Source organism: Lissotriton helveticus, chromosome 7, assembly GCF_964261635.1.
Source record: "Lissotriton helveticus chromosome 7, aLisHel1.1, whole genome shotgun sequence".
Classification (NCBI taxonomy): Eukaryota; Metazoa; Chordata; class Amphibia; order Caudata; family Salamandridae; genus Lissotriton; species Lissotriton helveticus.
This window is the reverse complement of record NC_136068.1, coordinates 913,062,084-913,083,140: the sequence shown is the minus strand read 5'-3', so window position 1 is coordinate 913,083,140 and position 21,057 is coordinate 913,062,084.

Genomic DNA, 21,057 nt, shown 5'->3' with positions numbered 1-21,057 from the left:
ACCTCGGTGCCATCCGGATCTTGGCGCGTTGTGCTGCCTTCGGCCTATTCGCACATTGGTCCGCTACTGACGCAAACTCACAGGCCAACGGGGCACCCCACGCCGACTTTCAGCATTGTTGGATGGCCACACCAGTGCGGCAACTTACTAGACACCACCTCGGTGCCATCCGGATCTTGGCGCGTTGTGCTGCCTTCGGCCTATTCGCACATCGGTCCGCTACTGACGCAAACTCACAGGCCAACGGGGCGCCCCACGCCGACTTTCAGCATTGTAGGATGGCCACACCAGTGCTGCAACTTGCTGGACACCACCTCGGTGCCATCCGGATCTTGGCGCATTGTGTTGCCTTCGGCCTATTCGCACATCGGTCCGCTACTGGCGCCGCCTCACGTGCCAACGGGGCGCCCCACGCCGACTTTCAGCATTGTAGGATGGCCACACCAGTGCTGCAACTTGCTGGACACCACCTCGGTGCCATCCGGATCTTGGCGCGTTGTGTTGCCTTCGGCCTATTCGCACATCGGTCCGCTACTGACGCCGCCTCACGTGCCAACGGGGCGCCCCACGCCGACTTTCAGCATTGTAGGATGGCCACACCAGTGCTGCAACTTGCTGGACACCACCTCGGTGCCATCCGGATCTTGGCGCGTTGTGTTGCCTTCGGCCTATTCGCACATCGGTCCGCTACTGACGCCGCCTCACGTGCCAACGGGGCGCCCCACGCCGACTTTCAGCATTGTAGGATGGCCACACCAGTGCTGCAACTTGCTGGACACCACCTCGGTGCCATCCGGATCTTGGCGCGTTGTGTTGCCTTCGGCCTATTCGCACATCGGTCCGCTACTGACGCCGCCTCACGTGCCAACGTATTTTCTCCGCATTTTACACCCTATGCCGCATAACAGGTCATGTGACTTGTTTATAAAACTTTTCATTGGTTCATTTTACTTTTGGTTTCCTAATGATGGAAGGCTTGATCATGTGACCTAAAAACAACACTTTTCATTGGATGAAAACTTTTTTTTTTTCCCAAACGATGAAAGCCCCACCTTGTTTCTGGATGTTTCAGACTGAAGCTGGCGTCAGCATGAGAGCACCACCATCTCGTAGCTCAGTCGTGGTCATTCCGCGAGCAATCATGGCAGCCGCTCCCCACCAGAAGCCTGCAGGAGTCGGAGCCCCCAAAACTTTTGATGAATTCTCAAGGCGGAGGGGACGCTTTCGAGAATGGGGTCCAAGACCTAGCAGACAAGCGTCCGATTTCCAAGGTGTCCCAGGGCCATTTCAGTGGACCAGGCCCAAAAAGGAAACAGCCTGCCGCCATTTTGAGAGTCCTGTGACAGCCGCCTATCGCTGCACCGCAAGAGTGGGCGCAACTCAGCTGAATTGCGGCTTTTGACACAGTGGACCAAAAACGGACGGAATGGCAACTGAAACGGTAAAGGGGCGCCCCACTACAACAGATGACACTCCACCTGGACAGGCCCGTTCACCGCCTCCCCCGGGGCGCCCCGCGCCGTTATTCGGAGCAGCATTGTAGGATACCAAAACCAGTGCGGCAACTTACTGGACATCACCTTGGTGCCATCGTTCTGCTGCCTTGGAACTATTCGCGCAACAGTTTGCTACTGATGACCCACCCCCCGCGACGCCCCATGCCGTTATTTGCTGGGTGGCAACTTACTAGACATCACTTTAGTGTCATCTAGATTTCAGCGCGTTCTGCTGCCTTGGAACTATTCGCACAACAGTTTGCTACTGATGACCCACCCCCCGCGACGCCCCACGCCGGAAATCTGGACGTTGTGCTGCGTTGGGACTATTCGCACAGCCGACCGCTACTTCGTTGTTTTTCCCTAAAAATGTTTATATGTTATTACTATTTTTGTTTTCTTGTATATATTTATAAATTATTAAAGTTTTATAATCTTACTACTTTGTCGGAGTGCTATATATTTTTAATGTGACACATAATTGTAAAAACTTTGATGTACAAAGAGTCATCCCTGGAATCTTCCGCTTCAGGCTCGGTCCCCTCCCCAATCACAATACAGGATGGTTTTCAGATAATAGCAACGCTTCTGCTGTGACGGATCTCATCGAGTGTGGGCCTTGATCTACTATAACTCCTTTGAAGAGGGGTGATTCTTTACAGCTGTGGCCATAAACTACATCTGCAGGGCTAGCTGATACCCTAGGACCAGCCTGGACAATCGGACACAGAGGAAAAGGAGTATCAGAGGGTACGGTAGTGAATAGGGCGAAAGGGAGGTGTCGGGCGGGCACAGGGTGTGATTCTCAGGGAAGAGCAGCGCAGATGGGGGGAGGTTTATTACCCATGCATAAGACAGAGAGCGGGGGTGACCACTGCCTGGGGGAGATGCTTGCGAGGGTGGGGAGCCATGCAAAGGATCGACAGCGTGCACAGAGTGGGTCTGGTCAAGGCATCTAAAATGGCTGCCGTGCACGACAAAAGTGTGGCATTTGAAAAAAGACAAGATGGCGCAGACAATGTTTTTCAACACTTCCTGATTTCCTTCGAATCGAACGTTAACAGACGTTGGGGCATATTACCAAAGTTAAGCGATATTTATCCCTAACGATGCTTAGCAACGATTTTTTTACCGTCAGAAATTATCGCAGATAAACCTTGCTATTATCAAGGTTTATCGGAAATACGATAAAAAACGACCGCAATGCATTAATATCGCTGAAAACTCAGCGATATTCATGCATTACCGAGCTAATGCTCTTAGCCATGTTATCCACCTCCCATTGGATAACATGGCTAAGAACTGCTCAGGGCAGGTGGTAGCTTTTGGAGATATTCGCGCTTATCTCGAATATTTCCAAAAGTTGATAATAGGAGATAGCGATGTTAGCGACTGTTTCCAGTCGCTAACATCTTGGCATGCCCACTTTGCATGTCATTAGTGATAAATATCACTCACATGCAAAGTGGGGCCCAAGATGGTCGCTATCTTCTACTAGCCGTCGCTAACTGGTGTTAGCAACAGCTAGGTAATACACATATAATTTTATCTCCGCGAAGCGGAGCGCTGTTACAGATATATATCTTGTTTCTGAACGTTAATTTCTCAAAATGCACTGAAGCACATATATTGAGACCTAGCAAAGGCACATCGGGCTACCAGTCCCTACAATTTTGCCAAGTTTCGTGCAAATCCATTCAGCTGTTCGATCCTACCGAGAGACAAGATGGCGGCCGCTACGGACTGTTTGGAATGTTTACAGACACCGGAGAGCCAATCAGCTTCGCTTCGCAAAGCTCCGTAACGCGAAAAGTACGCGAAGCGGTGCGCTGTTACAGATATATATCTTTTTTTGAACGTTAATTTCTCAAAATCCACTGGAGCACATATATTGAGATCTAGCAAAGGCACATCGGGCTACCAGTCCCTACAATTTTGCCAAGTTTCGTGCAAATCCATTCAGCTGTTCGATTATTATTATTTTTATTTTTTTTTGCCCCGCGGGGCCCTTTTAAAACCTCCACATCAAACCTAGGGGGTGAGCGACAATGTACTATGCCCCCTTATGGTCATTTGCCCCTTCGCTTTGGCCTCCTCTTGTCTCTCGATCCTACCGAGAGACAAGATGGTGGCCGCTACGGACTGTTTGGAATGTTGACAGACGCCGGAGAACCAATCAGCTTCGCTTCACAAAGCTCCGTTGCGCGTAAAGTACGCGTCCTGGGACGCTGCCAGGTCCGCTGTTACAGATATATATCTTTTTTTAAACGTTAATTTCTCAAAATCCACTGGAGCACATATATTGAGACCTACAAAAGGCACATCAGGCTACCAGTCCCTACAATTTTGCCAAGTTTCGTGCAAATCCATTCAGCCGTTCGGGCTAAAAGTGAGGCCAACCGCCCTATGGAAAACTCAATGTTAAAAACACGTTTTGGGACCCCCCTTTTTTCTCGCCCCCCCCTTGACGAACCCCCCCCAAATTTTCAAGGGATGCTCAGAAACAAAATGTGCCATTTTCCTGAAAATTTCAGCCAATTCCGTCCACAAACGCCAAAGTTATTAGACATAGAATTTTCAAAAAACCCATAGAGAAAAAATCCTAACTATATATACCTACTGGCGACCGCCAGTAGGTAATATATATATATATATATATATATATATATATATATATATATATATATTAAAAATAAATTATTTTATTAAAGTTATATTAATTATTTTGTAATGTTACGTTTATTTAAGTATTTTATATAAGTTAAAAATTATTTTATTTATTATTATATTACTTTTAAATTACTTTTAAGACATTTAAAAAAATCGATATTTTGACAGTCTATATTTTTTACACTCCATATTTTGGAGTCGATATTTTTGTACTTACCTGTTTGAAGATAGGAAGTCGATATTTTGGCAGTCGATATTTTTACCTCGATATTTTGTCATCTCGATATTGTGACTGTCGATATTCTGTCAGTGATCCGTGCAAACCTGTGTGTAATTTAGACTATAATAGGCAGATGGGTGGTGTTGATAGAGTAGCTCAGAGGTTGGAACCTTACACTGTTCTTTGTAAGGCTTATTTTTGGTGTAAGAAGTTGGCTATCCATTTTTTCCACTTGACAACCTTTAATGATTTTGTTGTATTTAAGGATTGTTCTCCTGAGTCAAAGATGATGATTCAGTTTCAGGAGTCTCTGACAGGCAGATTGTTGTAGTAGAATAGGCAAGTGTTCCTAGAGTTGAGGATGTGGCTAGATCAAAAGATCCCCATGGGTTAGTCCCCTCTTTGCACTGCTTGAAATCCTAACCGGTTGGGGCCTTGGCCCAGCTTTACAGCTCAGGAGTTGTGAATCACTGGTTCAATTCTTTGTCATTTCAATTATTAGCAGCACATTCCATTTTTGTGAAATCTCTTGTTAATAAAATTTTATATACTGAACCATCACTAACCATCATGCCAAATCGAACCAGTATGCTTGTGTGCCTGAGGAATAGGTGGTTGTGCAGTATTAATTGTCTTTTCTGTCTTTCTCTGCCAAGGTGTATATTCCCGATAGGAAAACACTGCCAACTCTAGATATTTTCAAAAACGAAGCACCCAGGGGCATTCATTGTGATGTCTCACTGATTGATCCCAACAAGTTATCTTTCCCACAATGTCCTGCAAACCTCAAAATGAGACTAATGTCACATTTTCTTTTCATTACTGTGCCATCATTTTCACGCTCTAGAAAGAAACCACAAATTTCCTACCACTCAGAATTTCCCGAAGTCTCCTGATAAAAATTGTACCTCACTTGTGTGAGTGGGCCAAGTACCTGTGGCAAGGAAAGGCCCAAAACGTATTGTGGAGATATGAAATGTATCTATCAAAAACTTACCTGGTTTTGCAAGGGGGCACCTGCGTTTTTGGTCCCGGGCTTGGCGGCAATCTAGGGCAACCTAACTAACCCAGACATTTTTGAGCCAGGGGAGTCCAGGGAGGTATGGCTAGCATGGATCCCCCACCGTTTTCCTACCCAGAATCACCTGCAAATCTCAAATTTAGCTAAACCTTTTTAACTTTTTCTCACTTTTTTGTCAGGACAAGTTGTGGAATCACTGGGCAGACACAAATTTGCTACTACTCAGCCTTTCCACAGGTCTCCGTATAAAAATGGTACCTCACCTGTCGGGGTGGGCCAAATACCCACGGCAAGGAAGGGCCCAAAACATATTTTGGAGACAACAAAATTAACAATCACAAAATTACCTAGTTTTACAAAGGGTTCACCTGCGCTTTTGGTCCTGGGCTCGACGGTCATCAAAGGAAACCCACCTAACCTAGATACTTCTGAAAACTAGACAGTTGGGAGTCCAGGGAGTTATGATTTGCATGGATCCTCCAATTTCTTCCTAACCAGCATCCCCTGCAAACCTCAAAAGTAGCTGGAAAATCTAATTGTTCTTACTTTTCTGTGTGGAAAAGTTGTAGATTACTGGGCTGACACAAATTTCCTACCACCCAGTGTTCCCCCAGAGCTCCTCATAACAGTGATACCTCACTTGTGTTGGCGGGCCAAGTACCAGTGGCAGGGCCCAAAACATATTGGGGAGACATCAAAATGACCTATCCCAAAATGACCTAGTTTTGCAAGGTGGTCACCTGCGTTCTTGGTCCCGGGCTCGGCGGCTATCACGGAAACCTACTTAACCCAGACATTTCTGAAAACTAGAAAGCCAGGGCAGTCTTGAGAGGTATGGCTTGTGTGGATCTCCCAACGTTTTCCTACCTCTGCAGCCAGTTTAGGTTTGGAAGCACAATGGGGAATACTGTTTCCAAGCCACATCGTCCAGTGTTCTCTCAGAACACAAACAGGAGAGGAAGAGTTAAGGTCACAGGTTGCTTATATTCACTGTGATATGCATGATAGTCACAGCTTTGAAATTATAAGCATCTGCGTCCAGTGTGCCCACTGCTCAATTTGAGCAGGTGGTTGCAGGTGAGGATCACCGGTACTCCAGTATTCCAGTACTCCGGTACTTTTCGTCAGCACACTTTGATCCACAGCAAGTGAGAAAAAAACACAAGAAGCGGAAAGAAAGAGGAAGAGAGCAACAGAAAAACTGTGGCAAAGGGAGAAAGGAAGGCTGAAAATACCTACAAGAGTGAGGCAAAAAGAAAGAGTGTAGCTCCTGAATATTATAAACAGAATATTAATGGGATAGTATATCATGAATAGAATATCGATGGACAAAATTTCAAAACGTAAATTTGTACCAATTTTCTATACTAAGGCCCCCATTAGGATGGCCGGCGGATCGCCCCCGCCAGGCCGGCGGTAGCGGCGATCCGCCCGCCATCCGTGCCGGAATGACCCCCGCCATATTAGTATGGCTGGGGGGTCTGCGGCGGACGGAAAGACCGGCCGCCGCTTTCCACCCGGTCACCTTGCGACCGGGCAGAAAAAGGGTTCTGTATGGTGCCAGTGTCTATCAGACACTGCCAGCCATATTACAATAGGCATTTTCCAATGCCTTTCCGTGGCGTCATGCGGAGTCTGCTTTGAGGGCCTGTTGCAGGCCCCCAGGGACTCCTGGGGTTTGGGGGGGTGCACATGGGGGGTACCTATGGTACCCCCCAGCATTTCAAAGAACAACGTGGCAGGCACCGCGCATTGCCTGTCACGTTGTGCTTTGAAATGCACAACAGGTATCAGGTATTTTTACCATTGTGGCGGGCAGTGCTTTCAGCACCGCCCGCCACAATGTTAAAAATACAGGATGCGCCCGCAACTGTGGTGGGCGCCTCCTAATTTCCCCCACGGGACCCCCGCCCTTATGGCGGACGGTCCCATCCTAATGGGGGCCTTAGTCTAGATATAGATACCTTGGTGATATCTATAACTATATCTTCAAGGTATGTAGATAGTGAGTTAGTAACAGTAAATCCATACCTCCCTCTGTGCATTTACCTCTTCAATATTTTGTCCAGTGGATATTTTGTAGGACAGTCGGAAGCAGGGACTGTTTAGTGGTGAATTTAACAAGCATGGCGTGGAATCATGTCTATGCAGCCTGAGTATTCTGCACCCTGAACTTCGATAGCTCTGGCCACAAGAGGTATTCTACTATAGCCTTAGAGTCCGACATAGGGGCTCTACCCGCCATTAAACGCCTGCTCCAGTGTTAAAGGCCCAAGCCAAAGAATCTAAGGCTATTAGAACATTCTACCCCTAGCGGGCAGAATTTTCTAATTTGTAAAACAAAGGCCTCACAGATCATGAGGGGGTTGAACTCCCCTCTCACAGAGCCCGAGGGGGTTGAAATCCCCTTGGGTTCGTGAGTCCTTTGTTCACAGCAATAACTGTGAACAAACATTGGAACATTGATACTCCGGGCTTCCCTCAGCCATTAGAAGCCCGGACCACTTCATTGTCTTTAATGGAGTGCTCCAACATTCCAATACAAATTAAGCAAAAAAATTGGCACAAATTAATAAAAAGTTATTTATATGCAATTGGCAGTGGACATTATCAGCCTCTGCTGCTAAGATATAAGCATGTGACCCAGTAACAACATCCTCTAGTCATATCCAATTATTGTTCTTACTTCATGGTGCAGTCTGACACGCTCATAATATGCTGTTGTTTTTTAAGAGTAGAATTGCGCCCCAGCCTTTTCTCTGAATGCTACAACCTGGTGCTATCTGGTATAGGAGAGAAATTGCTGTGGAAACTTTCCAGATGTACAACAATCTGAAATCAATACCAGACAGCAAAATATTGGAGCTGCAATTGAGGCTTGTTTGTTTGGAACCTATTTACTACCAGTACATTGAACAGTTTGTGCAAATAATTTTACTCAAGACAGTCATTTCTCAATTTTTTTTAATAAGCAATTACCTGTTAATACAAGTAAAATAGCTGCAAAAATACATAGACTAGGTACACACAATCCCAAGCAGGAAATTCTCAAAATAAGCAAAAGGAAGGTATCTAAAAAATCTGGTCAAGGTCAATTACGAATTCACTAATAAGTGACTGGATACAATCAAAAAGAGATTCACAAAGAGTTTGCTGTGTGAAGGCGTGGCTCCTGTACCATCACAAGAGTAAGTCACAGTAAAATCTTTGTGAATGGGGCCCAATAGTTATATTGATTAGTTGTTTTATCACTTGATCAAAAACTCTGCCCAATTATCAGGAGACTGGAATCTATTGAGAAGTCTCTTGTTAAGCACTGTGACTAAAACAATATAACCAAGGACAGACCCACTGGATCCCCCAAATCATAACCCATCCCAACCTATCCTGCCCAATTGCAAAGAAGGCTGACCTATGGTACTGAATCAATAAATAAGTCTTAAAGGAACCTCTCTTCTAACAAAGAATCACTACCCAGAAGAAATCTGGTCCTACCAGCAGTTGTCCCTACTAACATCAATCCGTCTAGAGAGATACCACCCCTATGGCAAAATCATCCTTATCCTTCTGGTGAAGCTAGCGCACTGCTCAATCCTATAAAAAACTCACTGAGCCTCCCTCCAGCTTCTTTCCCATATGTTTTTATATTGGCTGGGGTACCGCCATTGAATACGGGTTCAGTTGAGGCATGGTCTCAGTTAAAAAATAAAACTATACACTGCTTTATTAAACACAAGCAGTTTGAGTTTGGAAATGCGGATGAAATTATCTTGATAAGGAGAGTTGCATGGGTGGGACAGGGGTGTTAGGATATCACAGGTGATTATATTATGATACATTTTAGAGCTCCAATCCATGTGCCCAATATTTGAAAACACGGTAAACCACTGATACACACCAAATCGCAAATCATGTCAATTCCCCTCGCCTATTTTTTCAAGCCAGTAATTTTACCTACTGTTTGCACTCCCCCTATTAGGCTACAGCACACTGGAAGACAAAGAATGACTCCCATGGGTTACTGCCCCATACACTTCAAGTCTGATTGTATAAATAAACCCACCCATATATCTACTGCACAGGCTAGTCCGGATAATAGTCCTACTCAAACAAATGATGGACGAATGTTAAATAAATCATACATTCACCCCCAGTCAAGAGATCTGGGTTAAATCCATCATTCTTTTGCTCATCATGCCACTGTAGATTCGACCCAGCCATTTGCAAATCAGTCTTGACCCTGTGCCTCATGGGAACAGTCCAGACCGAACTGCCAAGCCAGGTCCTACCTAGACCGGAAACAAGCATCCTGGGACCCGTTTCTGGGTATTACCCTTCATCTGTGGATTCTGTGCTCACTACACCACTGGATTCAAGCTAGCCTGGCTGCTGAAGGGTGATGCACTGAAACCAGTTCCGGGATGCATGTTTCCAGTCCAGGCAGGACCTAGCTTTGCAGTTCAGGCTGGACTGTTCCCACGAGGAACAGCGTCAAGACTGATTTGCATATGGCTGAGTCCAAACTGGGGTGGTGTGGTGAGCAAAAGAATGATAGATTAATCGCAGATCCTTGTGACTGGGGATGAATGTTTGCATTGTCCAGCATTCCATCCATTAATTGTTTCTTTTGCATGTGTCACCCTAAGTGGGAAGGGTATGCCCAGACGTGGGTCCTGTTCTCACTACACCACTGGATTCAAGCTAGCCTGGCTGATGAAGGGTGGTGCCCTGAAACTGGTCCCAAGATGCTTGTTTCCGGTCCAGGGAGGACCAGGCCTGGCAGTTTGGGCTGGACTGTTCCTACAAGGAACCGGGTCAAGACTGTTTTGCATATGGCTAGGTCCAAACTGGGGTGGTGTAGTGAGCAAAAGAATGATGGATTAATCGCAGATCCTTGTGACTGGGGGTGAATGTTTGCATTGTCCAGCATTCCGTCCATCAATTGTTTCTTTTACATATGTCACCCTAAGTGGGAAGGGTATGCCCAGACATGGGTTCCATGCTCACTACATCACTGGATTCAAGCTAGCCTGGGTGATGAATGATGATGCGCTGAAACCGGTCCCAGGATGCTTGTTTCTGGTCCAGGGAGAACCTGGCTTGGCAGTTCGGGCTGGATTGTTGCCACAAGGAACAGGCTCAAGACTGGGTTGCATATGGCTGGGTACAAACTGGGGTGGTGTGGTGAGAAAAAGAATGATGGATTAAACCCAGATCCTTGTGACTGTGGGTGAATGTTTGCATTGTCCAGCATTCTGTCCATCAATTGTTTCTTTTGCAATAATAGGCTGCACATTATAAGTTGGAATGTTGCAGGAATCCAATCTAAGATATTTGGCCCAGAATGGTTCCCTTTCATTAAAAAATACAATATAATCATGTTACAGGAGACATGGGAGGTAGAACCCATCATATTAGATGGGTACCAGTGCTAAAACATACCGGCTGTTAGTTACCGCTCTGGTTGTGTATCAGGTGGGTTATCAGTATGGCTGAATATTGCCTTGTGCGGTCACGTGGAGGTCTTGGAGACAGCTAGCACTAGCTTTCAAGTACTGTGCTGGAAAACCTATTTCAAATTCTATTTGGTCAATTTTTATATAATAACGATTCTAATAATGTTCCAAACCCAATATTTTTAGAATTAACCAATTTCCTTACTAAGCTGTCTGATAAGGTTGTTTCCCAGGTCCAAGAATTACATCTATGCCTCACTAGTGACTTTAATGCACACTTGTCAAATGACGGGAATACAATGGGGAATATATGGGGGGATTTGGTCAGGCGTTTGGGTTAATAGTGGAATCCCATGACCTGCTAGATATTAGAACGTTGGAATGTTGGGAGCTCCCTTGAAAACAATGGAGTGCTCTGGGCTTATAATGGCTGGTATAAACCTGGAGCTCCAACATTCCAATGTTTCTTTGTTCACAGCTCTGGCTGTGAACAAAGGGTTCAGGGAGCCTGAGAGGATTCCAATCCCCTCACGCTCCCAAAAGGCTTTTTTTTTTTGTTAGAACATTCTATCCTCTAGTGACAGAATGTTCTAATAGCCTTATAGCCCTTCGTAGATGGGCTATACCGCTATTAAAGTCCCTCTCCCTTGTTAAAGGCCCTCACCTTCGGCTCGGAGCCTTTAACGCTGGACAGGGCCTTTAATAGCCGGTATAGCCCTCTACGGCGGGCTATAAGGCTATATTATAGCAACTGCAGGGAAAGACGTAACCATGCCATCCACTTATAAAGGAAGATGGTCTCCGTCTACGATTGACTTCATATTTGTCACTCGGAGCCTTGAACAAATTCTGCTCCATGGATCAATCAATCAATCATTCATTCAAATCTTTATTTCGGTTAGACAAACCATAAAAGAATCATTTACATAAAAGCCAATACAATCTCTAAAAACAGGTGGTACCAGTAATAACAATTTCAGTTTCCATTTGATAGCAGGCCATAAAAAAAGAAAAGGGTCATGATAAACAGTACAATATTTTTCTGAAGGGAGCTTAACAAAATCAGACAATTGCAATTCCTAATCCACTACTGTAATCAGTCAGTCCCTAGTTCGCTAAATGCATAGGAAATACACTGTTTAAAAATTTGCAACAAATATAATTATTAATAAATATTCATATTAATAAAATACCAGGTGCTAATATTAGTTAATATTATTAACAATGATAAAAAGCATGTTAAAAGGCGAATACAATTTTAAAAGATATTTCTTCCATTTCATGTAGCAAAATTTAGATGTGCAAAAAACTCAGCATCTTATCCACAAAAAACCTAAGACCATGTCAACATCGTTACCAATTTTTGTGTCAAATGCCTTATCCTATCACCTAAACAATTACAGTTTCAGACCTCGTCTTTTTCGTACTATTGCTACAGCAAAAAGGTATTGGCTTAAGCTAAATACAATGGTCTGTGTAGTATCAGCTTTAAGCACTCTTTCTGCTTCCCTAATACGCCTGAATCCTAGGAGGCGACAAATAGGTTTTAGCCACTTTTTCCTACTATGTTGGTATGCTGGACAGAAAAATATACAAAAGGGGATGATGGACGGAGCGTTTGAACAAATCGAACACTCACCCCCAGTCAACTGATCTGGGTTTAATCCATCACCATTCTTTAGTTCATTCAGCCACCCCAGTTCAGACATGGCTATATGCAAATCAGTCTGACCCTGTGCCTCATGGGAACAGTACAGCCCGAACTGCCAAGCCATGTCTTCCCTGGACCGGAAACAAGCATCCTGGGACCGGTTTAGGATTCATAATCCTCATCAGCCAGGCTATCTTGAATCCAGTGGCCAAGTGAACAAGGGACTCACGTCTGAGCATACCCTGCCACACTTAGGGCGAACAAAGAGATACAAAAGGGGATGATGGACGGAGCGTTTGAACAAATCAAACACTCACCCCCAGTCAACTGATCTGGGTTTAATCCATCACCATTCTGTAGTTCACTCAGCCACCCCAGTTCAGACATGGCTATATGCAAATCAGTCTGACCCTGTGCCTCATGGGAACAGTACAGCCCGAACTGCCAAGCCATGTCTTCCCTGGACCGGAAACAAGCATCCTGGGACCGGTTTCGGATTCATAATCCTCATCAGCCAGGCTATCTTGAATCCAGTGCCCAAGTGAACAAGGGACTCACGTCTGAGCATACCCTGCCACACTTAGGGCGAACAAAGCGATACAAAAGGGGATGATGGACGGAGCGTTTGAACAAATCAAACACTCACCCCCAGTCAACTGATCTGGGTTTAATCCATCACCATTCTTTAGTTCACTCAGCCACCCCAGTTCAGACATGGCTATATGCAAATCAGTCTGACCCTGTGCCTCATGGGAATAGTACAGCCCGAACTGCCAAGCCATGTCTTCCCTGGACCGGAAACAAGCATCCTGGGACCGGTTTCGGATTCGTAATCCTCATCAGCCAGGCTATCTTGAATCCAGTGGCCAAGTGAACAAGGGACTCACGTCTGACCATACCCTGCCACACTTAGGGCGAACAAAGCGATACAAAAGGGGATGATGGACGGAGCGTTTGAACAAATCAAACACTCACCCCCAGTCAACTGATCTGGGTTTAATCCAACACCATTCTTTAGTTCACTCAGCCACCCCAGTTCAGACATGGCTATATGCAAATCAGTCTGACCCTGTGCCTCATGTGAACAGTACAGCCCGAACTGCCAAGCCATGTCTTCCCTGGAACGGAAACAAGCATCCTGGGACCGGTTTCGGATTCGTAATCCTCATCAGCCAGGCTATCTTGAATCCAGTGGCCAAGTGAACAAGGGACTCACGTCTGAGCATACCCTGCCACACTTAGGGCGAACAAAGCGATACAAAAGGGGATGATGGACGGAGCGTTTGAACAAATCAAACACTCACCCCCAGTCAACTGATCTGGGTTTAATCCATCACCATTCTTTAGTTCACTCAGCCACCCCAGTTCAGACATGGCTATATGCAAATCAGTCTGACCCTGTGCCTCATGGGAACAGTACAGCCCGAACTGCCAAGCCATGTCTTCCCTGGAACGGAAACAAGCATCCTGGGACCGGTTTCGGATTCATAATCCTCATCAGCCAGGCTATCTTGAATCCAGTGGCCAAGTGAACAAGGGACTCACGTCTGAGCATACCCTGCCACACTTAGGGCGAACAAAGCGATACAAAAGGGGATGATGGACGGAGCGTTTGAACAAATCAAACACTCACCCCCAGTCAACTGATCTGGGTTTAATCCATCACCATTCTTTAGTTCACTCAGCCACCCCAGTTCAGACATGGCTATATGCAAATCAGTCTGACCCTGTGCCTCATGGGAACAGTACAGCCCGAACTGCCAAGCCATGTCTTCCCTGGAACGGAAACAAGCATCCTGGGACCGGTTTCGGATTCATAATCCTCATCAGCCAGGCTATCTTGAATCCAGTGGCCAAGTGAACAAGGGACTCACGTCTGAGCATACCCTGCCACACTTAGGGCGAACAAAGCGATACAAAAGGGGATGATGGACGGAGCGTTTGAACAAATCAAACACTCACCCCCAGTCAACTGATCTGGGTTTAATCCATCACCATTCTTTAGTTCACTCAGCCACCCCAGTTCAGACATGGCTATATGCAAATCAGTCTGACCCTGTGCCTCATGGGAACAGTACAGCCCGAACTGCCAAGCCATGTCTTCCCTGGACCGGAAACAAGCATCCTGGGACCGGTTTCGGATTCATAATCCTCATCAGCCAGGCTATCTTGAAACCAGTGGCCAAGTGAACAAGGGACTCACGCCTGAGCATACCCTGCCACACTTAGGGCAAACATAGCGATACAAAAGGGGATGATGGACGGAGCGTTTGAACAAATCAAACACTCATCCCCAGTCAACGGATCTGGGTTTAATCCATCACCATTCTTTAGTTCACTCAGCCACCCCAGTTCAGACATGGCTATATGCAAATCAGTCTGACCCTGTGCCTCATGGGAACAGTACAGCCCGAACTGCCAAGCAATGTCTTCACTGGACCGGAAACAAGCATCCTGGGACCGGTTTCGGATTCATAATCCTCATCAGCCAGGCTATCTTGAATCCAGTGGCCAAGTGAACAAGGGACTCACGTCTGAGCATACCCTGCCACACTTAGGGCGAACAAAGCGATACTTTTGACTGGGTGTGAGTGTTTGATTGATTCAGATGCTCCGTCCATCACCACCCCCTTTTGTACTGCTTTTGGCCGCCATAAGTGTGGCAGGGTATGCTCAGACGTGAGTCCCTTGCTCACTTTGCCACTGGATTCAAGCAAGCCGGGCTGAAGACGGCTGGAATGCCAGAAACCGGTCCTCGGAAGCTTGTTTCTGGTCCAGGGAAGACATGGCTTGGCAGTTCGGGCTGGACTGTTCCCATGAGGCACAGGGTCAGACTGATTTGCATATAGCCATGTCTGAACTGGGGTGGCAGAGTGGGCTAAAGAATGGTGATGGATTAAACCCAGATCTTTTGACTGGGTGTGAGTGTTTGATTGATTCAGAAGCTCCGTCCATCACCACCCCCTTTGGTACCGCTTTTGCCCGCCATAAGTGTGGCAGGGTATGCTCAGACGTGAGTCTCTTGCTCACTTTGCCACTGGATTCAAGCAAGCCGGGCTGAAGACGGCTGGAATGCCAGACACCGGTCCTCGGAAGCTTGTTTCCGGTCCAGGGAAGACATGGCTTGGCAGTTCGGGCTGGACTGTTCCCATGAGGCACAGGGTCAGACTGATTTGCATATAGCCATGTCTGAACTGGGGTGGCAGAGTGGGCTAAAGAACGGTGATGGATTAAACCCAGATCTTTTGACTGGGTGTGAGTGTTTGATTGATTCAGATGCTCCGTCCATCACCACCCCCTTTTGTACTGCTTTTGGCCACCATAAGTGTGGCAGGGTATGCTCAGACGTGATTCCCTTGCTCACTTTGCCACTGGATTCAAGCAAGCCGGGCTGAAGACGGCTGGAATGCCAGAAACCGGTCCTTGGAAGCTTGTTTCTGGTCCAGGGAAGACATGGCTTGGCAGTTCAGGCTGGACTGTTCCCATGAGGCACAGGGTCAGACTGATTTGCATATAGCCATGTCTGAACTAGGGTGGCAGAGTGGGCTAAAGAACGGTGATGGATTAAACCCAGATCTTTTGACTGGGTGTGAGTGTTTGATTGATTCAGATGCTCCGTTCATCACCACCCCCTTTTGTACCGCTTTTGGCCGCCATAAGTGTGGCAGGGAATGCTCAGACGTGAGTCCCTTGCTCACTTTGCCACTGGATTCAAGCAAGCCAGGCTGAAGACGGGTGGAATGCCAGAAACCGGTCCTCGGAAACTTGTTTCCGGTCCAGGGAAGACATGGCTTGGCAGTTCGGGCTGGCCTGTTCCCATGAGGCACAGGGCCAGACTGATTTGCATATAGCCATGTCTGAACTGGGGTGGCAGAGTGGGCTAAAGAACGGTGATGGATTAAACCCAGATCTTTTGACTGGGTGTGAGTGTTTGATTGATTCAGATGCTCCGTCCATCACCACCCCCTTTTGTACCACTTTTGGCCGCCATAAGTGTGGCAGGGTATGCTCAGACGTGAGTCCCTTGCTCACTTTGCCACTGGATTCAAGCAAGCCGGGCTGAAGACGGCTGGAATGCCAGAAACCGGTCCTCAGAAGCTTGTTTCCGGTCCAGGGAAGACATGGCTTGGCAGTTCGGGCTGGACTGTTCCCATGAGGCACAGGGTCAGACTGATTTGCATATAGCCATGTCTGAACTGGGGTGGCAGAGTGGGCTAAAGAACGGTGATGGATTAAACCCAGATCTTTTGACTGGGTGTGAGTGTTTGATTGATTCAGATGCTCCGTCCATCACCACCCCCTTTTGTACCGCTTTTGGCCGCCATAAGTGTGGCAGGGTGTGCTCAGACGTGAGTCCCTTGCTCACTTTGCCACTGGATTCAAGCAAGCTGGGCTGAAGACGGCTGGAATGCCAGAAACCGGTCCTCGGAAGCTTGTTTCCGGTCCAGGTAAGACATGGCTTGGCAGTTCGGGCTGGACTGTTCCCATGAGGCACAGGGTTCGACTGATTTGCATATAGCCATGTCTGAACTGGGGTGGCAGAGTGGGCTAAAGAACGGTGATAGATTAAACCCAGATCTTTTGACTGGGTGTGAGTGTTTGATTGATTCAGATGCTCCGTCCATCACCACCCCCTTTTGTACCGGACAGAAAAATATGACATGAGTCTCATCCTCCCTTGCGCTCATGTCGCACAGCTCGCATTTTTCAAGCAAATCATCTCCTATACAACCCTTGTTGCATGCCCATTTTGATGTGTTGGCTTTAATGTGGAGGATGCCATATCGGAACTTTAAGTTCAATGTTTTTGCCAAAGTTGGCAGAAGTTCGTCCATAAGATTTTCAAAGCTACTTTCACTCTTTACTTCAAAAAATGTAAGGGTCAATACTCCAGTTTTTGAGTTATGTATTGTAGAACTTAGGACAGAATCCCAGAACCTTTCCCGCAGTAGCTTTTTGCTAGTTAGGGTCAAGGATCCTGGGTCTGTCCAGTAATGGCATAACCCCAATTTAAAGAACCAGTACTCGATATGGAGCAACCACAGCAGCCGAGTTGTGTTCCTTATTACCATGATTTCTTTTAATGCTTCTCTGTAGTCAATTAATTAATCCATTGCCCACAGACGAATCCAATATAATAATGGACGTAAGGTGGCGTGATCATCAGAGCGATGGATATTTGGATCAAGAAAGAGTGGCATAAGGGGTGTGCGGCGTGGTACTGCTAATATTTGTCTAAAAAAATTGTTTTCCTGCACTGAAAAGGCATTTTTTACAGCTTGACCCCACAATTCTGCTTCATAAAGTGTGGCAGATTGAGCCTTGTACTTAAACAGCTCAATTGCAGGGGATACGGCTTTAGAATAACTGGTCCTGTGCCTTCTGACTATGGGAGCTAGGTTTTGTATCATAATTGTTTTTGATTTTTCAATTAGGGGATTCCAGTTCATTTTTACATCCAAAGTAATACCCAAATAATTAAAACTCTGCACATGCTCGATCATTTCATCATTGACAGTGCTTAATTTTTTTAAACTCTTATGGGGACTAATTGCCATAAACTTTGTTTTAGACTAGTTGATCTCCAACTTCTTCTCCACACAATAGGATTGAAATTCATCAAGCAGATTCTCCAATCCTCTTGGGGTCTGGGAGATTAAAATAGTGTCGTCGGCAAATAACAGAGCCGGTACTGCCTGGCCACCCAACTTGGGAGAGTCATGCTCGCAGCCCAAGAGGGTGGTCAGTATATCATTTACATACAAAGAAAAAAGAGTCGGCACTAGCACGCACCCTTGCCTTACGCCTCCCTTTATATCTACGCGCTCTGATAGTTCCCCATTGGGACCCCACCTTACCCTTGCATAGTTGGCCTCATGGAGCCTAACAATCTGTTCAGTTATTTCAGCAGGGACACCCTGGTTCCTTAATCTTGTCCACAGCTTGTCCCTGGGAACGAGATCGAAGGCCGCTCTGAGGTCAACGAAAGCCACGTAGAGGTGCGAGTTCCTTACATTCATGTATTTCCAAACTAAACATAAAAATCTAAAAACCTGATCGAAAGTGCTAATCTTCTCTCTAAAACCAGCCTGGTATTTAGTTGAAATAGAGTTTTCTCGAATCCAATCATTTAGCTTACATAAGACTTGACGAGCATAAACTTTTTGAAGAACGTCAATCAGACTGATAGGTCTATAGTGTGCTGGGTTCAGTCTGTCCCCTTTTTTAAAAATAGTCACAATTTCAGCACCCCTCCATGTCTCTGGGATTGGCGCTCCTCTTGCAATTTCATTGCTAAGTAAGTTGATATACGGGGCCCATAGCATGTTCTCGTGTTTCCAGAGGTCACCCGGAATCCTGTCCGGACCTGTTGCTTTCCCTGATTTAATTGCATTGATGGCTGATGTAGTATCTGCCATACTAAACGATAAGGGTATCCCACTTGCATTTAATCCAACATCTTCTTCGTTGCACAATTGATCGTGTCCATCATAGGAGTATAGTGTGGAGAAATGTGTGACTCAGACGTTTGCTTCTAGAAACAGGTCCCTGAACGGCGTGCCCTCTTTCTTTCCCCTTGCTATAAGACCCCAAAATGTAGATTGATATTTTAGTTTACATGATTCCAATAATTCTGACCATCATTTTTCATCCCAACCCTTTTTAGCTGTTGCTAACGTTTTTTTGTATTCCCTTCTTTTTTCTTTTACAGCTACTATATCTTTCCCTTTTACGGCTTCTATCAGTTCTGATTTGGCATGGGGACATATTTTATCATACCATGTCCCATTTTTCAGCGACTTACTTTGTCCAGTATTTACCCTTTTAACAGCTTTGGCGAGTATTTTGCTAAGCCCCAGTATCATTTTTCCATGAACCTTTACTATTAATGGTTTCTCAGCTGAGCTGGCATCTAATGGGGAAATTAACTTCACATAAAGCTCATAGATTTTCTTAATAGTGGAGTCATTTCCCATATTCACAGGCCACTTCAGTGCCCTACGGTTGTTAGACACTAGGGGATCGATACTCAGGTTTTTAGAGTGAGATGCCCCCTCTGCAGGCAACATAAATAGTGACTTTGAGAGGGTCAGGTTAACAGGATAGTGGTCACTCTCTATTCGATCTTCCACCACCAAATCTATCATCATTGGCCATAGACTCGTTGAGACCATTATATAATCCAAGTAACTAGCACAACTGCCCCGTCTAAAGGTAGGTTTCCTCGGGCAGTCTGTCCGCAGGCGGCCATTACAAGAGCACAGGCCATGTCCCACTGTCAGACGCAATAACTGGAGTGCCGCTTTTGAACACGGTACTATTGAGGTGGTCTAAACTCCAGGAATGACATTGTCTTCCAGCTCAGTGATATTTTCTAGGCCCAATAACGGTTCAAAGCTCCGGTTAAAATCACCTCTATGATCATCATTGTCTTATGGTCAAATCTGGAAATGGTATTATCCAATTGAGCTATAGTCTCTGATTCCTTGTGCAAAGACATAGGTCTGTTATAGATATTAATAATACATACTTCTTTATTATTAGTGTCTTTAAATTTTATGGCCAGGATATCAGGGCTATTACAATCAATTTGACTAAAATTAGTTCCCAGTGTGATCTTTAACCAGATTAACAGACTACCAGAGGGTCTTCCTTTTTTCTGATTAGTTGCCGGTATATAGAAAGATCAGTAACCTATTTTAAAGTGATTTTCCACTCCCCACGTTTCTTGGAATAAAATGATATCCCTATTATTGATGTAATTGTGCCGTGCGGGGTCACTCAGATTTTTCCTTATACCTGCAATATTCCAGGATGTTAAATGAACATCGCCTTGTAGGCCAGTGCCCGGTATGTTACTTTCCGTATTCAACGCTCATACAGGCATTGCTATTTTAGGGTCAACTTTCCTGATGTTTCAAGCATAATCAAGCTCGAGACTTCCATATTTTTACCTTTGTTTATCCCAGCCCTATCAGAGTTAGTGGACTTATCTTTACTCTATATTCTATTTATATTCCTCAACCTCCTTATATCAGAAGGTTCGTTGTTCGGGATCGAATCTATTGTGCCTTGTTTATATCTTGGTCCCTGATAGTTGAGGAGGGGCCCGCTCGCTTTAAGGCTGCTGCCCCTATAGCTACTAATTTCCACCCTTCTTCTGCTCCCAGTAAGTCCACCTCATCTAACCCATATAGCTCTGCAAATCGTTTTTTTGTGACCACTGTAAAATTAGTATTTGGACAGCCCACTACCTCTTCATAGGCTCCCCCCACAAAATGGTTAATCAGTGGTGGTACTGCCTCCACATTGTAAAAATTGCTTACAGTTTGCGTACCAATCCCACTGCAGTCCATAGGGTGTCTTTCGTTACAGATAAACCTCGCTACACACCTATCCCTGAAGTTTACAATGATAGTGATGAAGCAAAGCTTCGCATTTGCGACTTGCTTTTGTCATGAACCTCGTTCATGTGTAACCAGGTAATAATTTGTACGTCTTACTAACCTTTATTTCATGTTTGAAATGAGGTCCATGAAGCT